At 39.2% G+C, this 11,109-nt stretch overlaps 1 protein-coding gene across 2 annotated transcripts in view; it reads left to right on the forward strand.

The window, feature by feature from the left end:
* Nucleotides 1-11,109, forward strand: part of ACBD6 (acyl-CoA binding domain containing 6) — a 206,533-nt gene that overhangs the window by 115,068 nt on the left and 80,356 nt on the right. The gene's annotated exons all lie outside the window — the stretch shown is intronic.

Consider the following 11,109-nt stretch of genomic DNA (forward strand, 5'->3'; position numbering starts at 1 on the left):
TTGTCTCTTTTAGGCATTGCATCAATCCCATAATGTGCCTATGTTACTATCTGCATTTTACTGGTGAAGAAACAGGAGCTTAAAGAAGTCATGGGGCTAGTAAGGGACAAAGCCTAGATCTGAACATATCATTCTGACTCCAAGGCCCAGGCTGTTAATCTGTTTACTGTAAAATTAGAATATATTTCATTCTTGTCTTTGTTTTTCTCTACTTACATATATATAATATATTTTAAAGCTATTTGGTATAATATTATATATAAAGTATTTTACTTCATTATTTAAAATTATTGAGGTATAAAACAAATTCAGTGAGGTACATTACTACAGAAATCTGAAAGATGCAACTCAGTGCATTTTTACATATATATATGCAGTTTTAAATTTTGGTGGAGTCTCATTTATCTATTTTTTATTTTGTTGCTTGTGTTTTTGGTGCCATTTCTAAGAAACCATTGTCTAATCAAAGAGTATGATGATTAAACCTTTTTCTTCTAAGAATTTTGTAGTGTTATCTCTTACGTGTAGGTCTTTGATTTCATTTTGAATTGATTGTATAGAGTGTGAAGTAGTAGGGGCCCATCTTCATTCTTTTTTTTTTTTTTTTTTTTTTTTTGAGTTGGAGTCTAACTCCGTCGCCCAGACTAAAGTGCAGTGGCTGCTCCTGCCCACTGCAGCCTCGCCTGCTGGGCTCCAGCGATCCTTCCGCCTCAGCCTTCCGAGTAGCCGGAATTACAGGCGCGCGCTACCACGCCTGGCTGATTTTTTGATTTATTGTAGAGATAAGGTCTCGCTGCCCAGGCGGGTCTCGAACCCGCGGGCTCAGGCAATCCACTCATTTCAGCCTCCCAAAGGCACGGGATTACAGTCTGAGCCACCGAGCCCGGCTCATCTTCATTCTTTTACACATGAATATCTGGTTGTTTCACCACCATTTGTTGAAAAGACTATTCTTTTGCTATTAGAGTTGTATTAGCTACATAAAACCAGAAGAAAAATACCTTTTTATTATCTGAAAGAATGCATTTAAGATTAGCATGAACTGTTCTGTTAATGCATAGATAAAGGGTCATCAGTTCCAGATAAGACTAGTTTCTCCCTGTTCTTCCTGCTAAGTACAGATAAAAACCCTGGACATACACAGTAAGTTAACATAAGAAGACTAAAAGGTTGGAAGAAGAGGGCAGACTGATTAGGGACCTCAAGAATTGAGGAATGACACTATGGTGATTTCTCTGTTGTTTTGTTTTTTGTTTGTTTGCTTGTTTCCTGTATAACCTGGACTGGGCTCTAGAGAAGCCCACAATCCAGAATTGTCATCAGGTATAGACCCAGCTAATTTTATTTTATTTTTTGTAGAGATGGGAGTCTCTGTGTTGCCCAAGCTGGTCTGGAACCTCTGGCCTCAAGCAATCCTCACTCCTTGGCCTCCCAAAGTACTGGGATTATAGGCATGAGCCACCATGCCCAGCCTCCAGTTTAATGTCACAGGATTCCTTCAGTTTTCTCTTTATATATTTGTAACTCCTTTCTCTAACAAGGAGAAACCTGGATCCAATGATCATACTCATCCATCTGTATATAGCTATCTCTCAGTCCTGCTGCACACCCCCCATTCCCCATGGCTGCCCTCATGTACAAGGGCAGTCCTCTGGGGGATGCCTCCCTCACTCCTCTTGGTCTCTCACACCTCAAGCTAGGTTAGTTTTCTACATGAGGGCCTTCCTTCCTTTGCTTAGCTTTCAGTATCCATCACCATGCCAACCTTTTGAGGGGATATTATTTTCATTTCACTTGGTCCTTGACACTTTGTATTGGGCCATCTTTCTGTGTGGACATCCTCCTCATCCTGGTCAGGCTCTAGCACCTTATTCTGGATCACTACAGCTCCTTTCTTCTCCACCCTTCTACTCCCACGGTGGAAGTGGTCTCATTCAGACTTATCTTGTAGCTTTAAAATTGAATTGTTCAATTATTATATGCTGGACATTATATATAAAGGACTTTAGAGATTGAGGTCAGTGCTGTTTTCCCCAAGAGAAGCTCCCTCTTATCTTCTGTCAGGTCTATAGGTAGACAGGCTGATCACTTCAGACCAATCAGAAATTGAGCTTGGTTGAGCCTAGTTCACCTTTATTTTCTAATGTATCTAGGGAGAAAACTATCAGGACTTTTGACTTGGGAACCTATAGATCTCTGACTCTCCGTCCTGAAAGAGTGGTAAAGATTCAGTCTGATCTTTTTTCTGCCTTGAACTTTGTTTTCCAGCTTCCTGCCTCACACTCCCTCTAAATTCTGGCAAATGTGTTGAGGCTGAGATTTATAGTTAGAGGCAGGCCTCCTTCCTTAAGCAGGAAAGACTGCAGAAGATTTTTGTGTGCCTTTTAGAAACTCCATTGAGCCCCTGGATTCAGAAAACAAACCATGTGGGAGAACAGCTACTTTGTGTTTAGGACTTCTGACATTTTTTAATCATTGCACTTAACTTCACACTGCCTACAAAAGTTTTGCTGTTTTTGTTTCCCCCAAGTGTCATCATTCCATTTGAGCCAAGCTTAGTCCTCAGCCCTTGCAGAGAATCAACAAATGCCCTCAGGTGAGAAAGTAGCAGGAGAGGGCCTGCTTTCTTCTGAATAGCTCTCTGTCTTAGTTCATTAGTTCTTTTAACCTCCAAAACTTAGATGTCTTTAAAAATACATTTTTTTCAATTAATCCAATTTTTAAAGTTGTTGCAGTGTGAAAGCTACTTTATTGCATCTTCTTCCTTCATACTTGGAACCGGAAACCAACCATGCGGTTGTTTTACTGCTTTTCCACTTACTAAGATTTATTATATAGTCACCATTTTTCTAAGCCATTGAATATTTTTCAAAATATTTTTTTAATTTTAGGAATTTTTAAAATAGTTTCTCCAACTGAGGGCCTTGTACCCTTGGCAAAAGTAGAATGTATGTTATAAGCAAGAATATATGAGAAACCACAAGGCAAATGTGGTATATCTTCTCAAAGAATCCTCTTTCCTTGAGGGTTTGGGAAATATAAATAATTTAACTTAAAAGTAGTTACAAAACTTTATACATAAACAAACATAGATACATAATTGTGGAATAGGATGTAAGATGCACCTGAATTACTTAGATGAAACAAGACTTCCAGGAAACTTTATGTTTTCAGTAGGGCCATGCTGAAAGTTTGAAAAATACAGTCACTTTAGATATTCTTTCAGTTTTTCTTATTTTTCAACAGTTTTTTTTCCCAAGAGGTAGCATAGCAGGGTTAAGGTTAGACTTATTTTCCTTTCTTCAGTATTCACATTTGTAGATATCACCAAGTATCTCATTTTCTAATTTTAAAATACATATATTTTTCCTTTTTGTTGTTGTTGGTGGTGGTGGTCTGCTTAGGAAATAAAACAGGCTTGCTTTCTTGTACTACCACTTTTTAAAAAATTGTATTTGTATGTAGACACTATTCCTGGACATTAAATATTAAAGTAAATATTTAAATTAGATGAAAAGTTTATGTGTTTAAGAAAATAGAATATATTTGAAGTTTATACTTTTTTTTGAATCAGAGTCTCACTCTGTTGCCCAGGCTGGAGTGCAGTGTCACGTCACAGCTACCCCAGCCTCAATCTTCTGGGCTTAGGTGATCCTTCTACCTCAGCCTTCCAAGTAGCTGGAACTACAGGCACACACCACCAGGTAACTTCTTTAAAAATTGGGATTAATTGGAAAAAAAAATGTATTTTTAAAGACATCTAAGTTTTGGAGGCGAAAAGAACTAATGAACTAATGAATAAACAGCCTGACTATTTTTCTTATTTACTGTAGAGATGAGGTCTTACCAAGTTGCTCAGACTGGTCTCAGGCAATCCTCTTGCCTCCACCTCTCATAGTGCTGGGATTACAGGTGTGAGCCACTGTGCCTGACCTGAAGTGCTTACTTTTTAAAAATTCTTAAATTATTTTACATGTTTATAAAACTATTTACATCTAAAGAAGTTATAAATCATAAATACTAAAATTTTTGTCTCAGAATTATAGCGGCAGAGTAGCTGCCCTGAGGTCATGGCATTCTTGTACAATGACATATAAAGCTAATTATGTCATATTTAATTCTAAGATGAATTTTTTTATATTTTAACATCTCAAAATTGAGAATCATCTTACAATCACCATTAAGCAAGTAATATCATTGTTGTGACCTGTTTAAGTGAACTTAGACTTCAGTTGATTTTGTCACTGCAGCAGAGTTATGTTCATTGTTGTGCTGGCATTAATTGATGTTTAAAATATTTTCAGAGCCGGGCTCAGTGGCTCAGCCTGTAATCTCGCACTTTGGGAGGCTGAGGTGAGTGGATTTCCTGAGCCCGTGGGTTCAAGACCCGCCTGGGCAACTTGGCGAGACCTCATCTCTACAATAAATAAAAAACTAGCCAGGTGTGGTAGTGCGCGCCTGTAGTTCCAGCTACTTGGAAGGCTGAGGCGGAAGGATCACCAGAGCCCAGCAGGTCGAGGCTGCGGTGGCCGGGAGTGGCCACTGCACTCAAGTCTCGGCGACAGAGTGAGATTCCAACTCAAAAAATAAATAAATAAATTAATTAAATAAAATATTTTCAGAAAGATGACTATAATTGCATATTGAAACAAAAAAGTTATCATAAATGTAAAAAGTCACAAAAATAGAAATAAATTATAAGTTTAATAGTAATAGAATAAGTATTCATCATTAGTAAAATGCCCATATTTCATATTTGTATGTGTGAGAAAGACCCCAAAGAACCCCTTCAAGGATATGTTTTTTAAAAATTAATTAATACATAATGTTTTATGTATTTATGGAGTACATATGATATTTTGTTGCATACATAGGATGTTCTAATCAAATCAGGGTATTTGAGGTATCTTCTGGCTACTTGGAAATATACAATGCATTATTGCTAACTATAGTCACCCTACTCTGCTATCAAACGTTAGGACTTATACCTTTCATCTAATTGTATGTTTTTGTACCCATCAATCAATGTCTCTTCATTCCCTCCACCCCACACTCATACATGTTTCCCAGCCTCCAGTATCAGTCCTTCTACTCTCTACTTCATGAGATCAACTTGTTTAGTTCCCACATATGAGTAATAACATGCAAAATTTGTCTTTCTGTGTCTGGCTTATTTCATTTAATATAATGACTTCCAGTTTCATCCATGTTGCTGAAAATGACATGATTTCATTCTTTTTTTATGGTCAAATAATATTCTATTTGTATGTATACCATTATTTTATCTATCCATTTGCCTGGTGATAGACTCTTAGGTTCATTTCATATCTTTTGTATTATGAATAATGCTGCAACAAACATCAAAGTGCAAGTATTCCTTTGTATACTTATTTATTTTCCTTTGGATAAGTACTCAGTAATGGGATTGCTGGATCCTAGGGCAGGCCTATTTTTTAGTTTTTTGATAAATCTCCATACTGTCAAGTCCCTTACATACAAACAAGTTCTGTTTCGAGAGTGCATTTCAATATCTTTCATTAGAATTTTTTAGTTTTCCTTGTGTAGATCTTTCACCTGCTTGGTTAAACTTCTAAGTAATTTTGGGGGGGGTAGTTATTGTAAATGGGTTTGCCTTCTTGATTTCTTTGTCAGCTAGTTTATTATTGGTGTATAGAAACACTACTGATTTTTGTTGATTTTTATCCTGCAACTTAATGAATTTCTTTATCAGGCTTAATTTAATTTGTTTATCAGTTCTGTGTCCTAACAATGGTCCATCCTAGAGAATGTTTCATATGCTGATAAAAAGAATGTTTATTCTGTAGCTGTTAGATGAAATGTTCTGTAAATTTCTCCTAGGTACATTTGGTCTCATGTACAGTTTACATCCAATGTTTCTTCATTGATTTTCAGCTTAGATAATCTATCTCATGGTAAGAGTGGGGTGTTGAAGTCCCCAAATATTGTATTTGAGTCTATCTCTCCTTTGGGTTCTAATAATATTTGATTTATATACCTTGGTGCTCTGGTATTGAGTGTGTATATGTTTATTTTATTTTATTTTTTATTTTTTTGAGTTGGAGTCTCACTCTCACCCAGACTGGAGTGCAGTGGCCGCTCCCGGCCATTGCAGCCTCGACCTGCTGGGCTCCGGCGATCCTTCCGCCTCAGGCTTCCAAGTAGCTGGAACTACAGGCGCGCGCTACCACGCCAGGCTGATTTTTGATTTATTGTAGAGATGAGGTCTTACCAAGTTGCCCAGGTGGGTCTCAAACCCGTGGGCTCAGGCAATCCACTCACCTCAGCCTCCCAAAGCGCAGGATTACAGGCTGAGCCACCAAGCTCGACTGGCATGTATGTTTAAAATTGTTATATCCTCTTGCTGAATTGATCCTGTTATCATTATATAATGACCTTCTTTGTCCTTTTTTGCTGTTTTTGACTTAGTTTGCTTTATTTGTTTTAAGTATAGTGACTCCTGCTTGCTTTTGGTTTCCATTTGCAGGGAATATCTTTCCTCATCCTTCTTTTTCAGTCTGTATGTGTCCTTTTTAGAGTGATAAGTTTCTTGTGGGCAATATATGGTTAGGTCATGTTTTTAAAATCCATTCAGCCAATCTCTATCTCTAAAGCAGAAAGTTTAATCCATTTACATTCAAGGTTATTAAATATAAGGGCTTATTTCTGTAGTTTTAATACTTGATGTCTGGTTGTTTTGTATATCCTTTGTTTCTTTATTTCTCTCTCTTTTTTTATCATTATGGTTTGGAGGTACTCTATGGTGGTAACACTTGAGGTTTTTCTATCCCTTGTTTGTGTGTTTGCTCTACCAGTGATTTTTATACTGTTTTGTATTTTCTTGACGGTAGTTCTTTTATTTCTGGGTATAGGACTCTCATAAGCATTTCTTGTAGGGCCTGTCTAGGGGTAATGAGTTCTCTTCTCAGCATTTGCTTATCTGGGTAATACTTTATTTTTCCTTCATTTCTGAAGGATAATTTTGCTAGGTATATTATCCTGGGCTGCAGTTCTTTTTTTTTCTTTCAGCGCTTTGAATATATCATCCATTTCTCTACTGGCCTTTAAGGTTTCTATGAGAAATGTGCTGTTATTCTGATGTGGGTTCTTTTATACTTGACTAGATGCTTTTCTCTTGTTGCTTTTAGAATTTTCTGTTTGTCTTTGACTTTTGGCAGTTTGACTATAATGTGCCGTGGGGAAGACCTTTTTGTATTGTATCCATTTGGGGATATTTGAGCCTCCTGTACCTGAATGTCTTAATCTCTTGCTAGACTTTGGAAGTTTTTACTTCGTGTTTTATTAAATATCTTTTCTAACTCCTTTGCTTTATCTTTGTCTTATGGGATACCAAAAATTCACTTTATGGTGGCCTACATGTCACAAAGGTTTTGCTCGTTAGTTTTTGTTCTTTTTTAAATTTTTATTTGCCAGGTTTATTTCAGAAAACCTGCCTTTAAGTTCTGAGATTCTTCCTTCTGCTTGAGCTAGACTATTGTTGAAACTTTTGAATGTATTTTATATTTCATTCAATGAATTCTTCAGTTTCAGAATTTCTGTTTGGTTCTTTTTTATGATATTTATGTCTTTAGTAAATGCCTCATTCATAGACTGGATTGTTTTTCTGACATGTATTATCTTCAGAATTTTCTTGTATTTCATTTTGGTTGGGATATGTTGCTGGAGAATTACTGTGTTCTTTTAGAAGCAACTTATTTCCTTGCTTTTTCTTGTTTCCTGTGTCCTCACATTGATATCTGCACATCTGGTGTAACAGACACTTCTTCTAGCTTTTTGAATTTGCTTTCATAGGGGAGAACTTTATTTTGAAAATGCATCTATGGTGTTGGGTGATAAAGCACTTCGGTTTTGTTTTTTTTTTTGAGTTGTAGTCTCACTCTGTCGCCCAGACTGGAGTGCAGTGGCCGCTCCCAGCCACCGCAGCCTCGACCTGCTGGGTTCCGGTGATCCTTCCGCCTCAGCCTTCTGAGTAGCCAGAATTACAGGTGCGCACTACCACGCCTGGCTAATTTTTGTTTTGATTTATTGTAGAGATGAGGTCTCGCCTTCCTAGGCGGGTATCAAACCCGCGGGCTCAGGCAATCTACTCACCTCAGCCTCCCAAAGGCGCGGGATTACAGCCACCAAGCCCGGCTAGCACTTTGGTTTTGATTCTGGGTGCATGCAGCAGTGTGGTTTCTGTATGATTTCTTTAACTGTATGCTGTGTTGGTGTTATCTATGATTTCCTCAGTGGTTTAGGGTGTGGCTGTTAGTGGAGGCTGTGGTATAGTTTTGATGGGAACTGGACACTAGGTGGACCAGTCTTTGGGCCGCAGGGCGTTGTATGATGACACTGGTATTAGGTTCATACAGGCTGATTCTTGGGCCCTCTAGGTGACTTGCTTGGGTGCTGGGAATGGCAGTGGTAGGTCTGGCTGATGAGTGGGCTCTTGAATCCCTGAGCAGTTGGCATGGCATGGGCAAAGACAGTAGCAGTGGTCGACAACCCTCTGGAACAAAAGCATTTGGCCCTGGTATTGGTGGTGGCTACAATGAATTGGACAGGCCTGTCCCCACACCTGCAGGTATTGTGTGTGGGTGGGTGTCATCTGTGATGGTCGCAGCAGGTTGCGTGAGCCCAGTCTCAGACTCTGGGAGGAGTCCTTAAGTGCCATTTGTGATGGACTGGGCTGGAGGAATACCCAGGCCTTTGGTCTTGTAATTGAGTATCAGAGGAGGCCCATAGGGCAAGCCTTCCCTCAGGCCCCCCAGGGGTGAGTGTAGGTCTTAGCCCTGGTAGTCACGGACAGGGTAGTCCCAATGTTCAGGTGGGGATGGAAGTGGCTGCACTACTGCCCTGCTTCTGGAAGGATGGGGTTGATTTCCTTGGCAGCAGCCGTAGGCAGGCAGCTGGGGAAACATGGGCTTCACTCTTCCCTGGGCCCCACAGCAGCCTGCAGTGGCATGGTTGCAGTCAGTAAAATTTGTCCTCAGTGCTTGGGAGACTCGGAGGAATAGCACTGCCCATGGTATTCGCCTTACCCCTGTGGCAGACCATATGCAGCCTGGTAGGTACTTTCCACTCAAAATAATGCTGTGCTGCAGTGGCTTAGGATTTAGGGATTTGTAGGACTCAGCATGAGCTCTTTTTCTGAAGCAGTACCTTCATGCAGTTTCCAGGCAGCTCTTACATTAGCCTTGGGGGCTGCAAGGGTTGAGGGCCTCTGCCATGACTAGGATTGTAGGAGTCCATGGCAGAAATGTGAATCACTGGAGCTCTCTCCACTTACCCTTTTCCCAAGTTAGGGAGCCACTCCATACTGATACCGGACAGACAGGCTATCTCACTTCCTTCTCCTTCCTTGCTTTCAGTTCTCTCAGTCACTTCTCTGTTAAATTCCAGTTCTCTCTTAGGTTATCTATTCAAAGTATGATCATCTACTCACTATTTTGGTCCCTCTCTGTGGAACAGGCAAGTACCAGATACTTCTAGTCAACCACCTTGAAGCCCTTCGAAGCTATTTTCTACTTTTTGTTTTTAATACAACATTAACAGTGTATGGCCGGGCTCTGTGGCTTATCCTGTAATCCTAGCACTTTGGGAGGCCGAGGTGAGTGGATTGCCTGAGCCCACAGGTTCAAGACCAGCCTGGGCAACTTGGCGAGACCTGGTCTCTACAATAAATCAACAATTAGCCAGTTGTGGTAGTGTTCACCTGTAGTTCCAGCTACTTGGAAGACTGAGTTGGAAGGATTGCTTGAGCCCAGCAGGTCAACACTGGCGTAGCTGTGATTGTGTCACTGTACTCCAGTCTGGGTGGCAAAGTGAGACTTCGACTCAAAATAAACAAACAAAACAGTTTATGCTGTGTTAAAAAAACAAAACACAAGAAAACATTTTATTTGGGAATAATTTTAGACTGCAGAAAAGTTGTGAAAGCAGTGCTGAGTTCTTGTATACTTCTCACCCAACTTTCCCACATATTAACTTTTTATATAACCATAATACAATTGTCAAAATTAGGAAGTAGCCCAGGTACAGTGTCTGTAATCCCAATATTTGGCAGATTGAGATGGGAGGATTGCTTGAGCCCATGACCAACCCTAGGCAACATAAGGAGACCTCATCTCTACAAAAATCAAAAAATTAGCCAGGCATGGTGGCACATGCTACCAAGTAGTCCCAGCTTCTTGGGAGGCTGAGGCAGAAGGATCGCCTGAGTCCAGGAGGTCAAGACTGTGGTAAGTCATGATTGGGTCACTGTACTCTAGCGGGTGACAGGGTGAAACCGTGACTCAAAAAAAAAAAAGAAAAAGGAAATTAACTTTGGTATGATACTATATTTTAAGCTACAAACCTTATTTGAATTTCAGCAGTTTTTTACTAATATTAAAGATATTTTCTGTTCCAGAATCCTAGCTGTTATCCCAACTTGGATTTAGTATTTATTTCTTCTTAGTCTCCTCTAATTTGTAACAGTGCCTTGGTCTTTCCTTGTCTTTCATTATTTTTATACTTTGGAAGAGAATTGATCCATTTTTTTGTAGAATGTTCCTCACTTTGGGCTCACCTAATGTTTTCTCTTGATTAGAATTAGGATATGCATTTTTGGCAAGAATATCACAAAAGTGATGTGCCTTTTTTAGTGCATAATATTAAGGAGTTCATAATGTTAATATGTCTTATCACTGGTGATGTTAACCTTGATCACTTTTTATGGTAGTGTCTGCCTGATTTTTTTAACTGTGAAATTACTATCTTTCCTTTGTAGTTGATAAATATGGCAGGAGATATTCTGAAGCTATACAAATTCTGTTTGTCCTCAAACTTTTGCCCACTAATTTTAGCAATCATCAGGGGATTGTGTCTGTAACAATTATTATTGTGGTATTTGCCTAGTGATGATTTTCTGTTTTCCCTTTTTCTTTGACATTTACTAATTGGAATTCTACTATAAGGAAGAATTGATCATTTTCCCACATTCCACGTTCATCTTGTATCTTCCCTACCTCAGTCATGGAATCAGCCATTTCTTTTTTGTTTTTTTGAGTTGGAGTCTCACTCTGTCGCCCAGACTGGAATGCAGTG

The sequence above is a fragment of the Carlito syrichta genome, unplaced genomic scaffold (assembly GCF_000164805.1).
Source record: "Carlito syrichta isolate Samal-C Ts95f unplaced genomic scaffold, Tarsius_syrichta-2.0.1 Scaffold308869, whole genome shotgun sequence".
Classification (NCBI taxonomy): domain Eukaryota; kingdom Metazoa; phylum Chordata; class Mammalia; order Primates; family Tarsiidae; genus Carlito; species Carlito syrichta.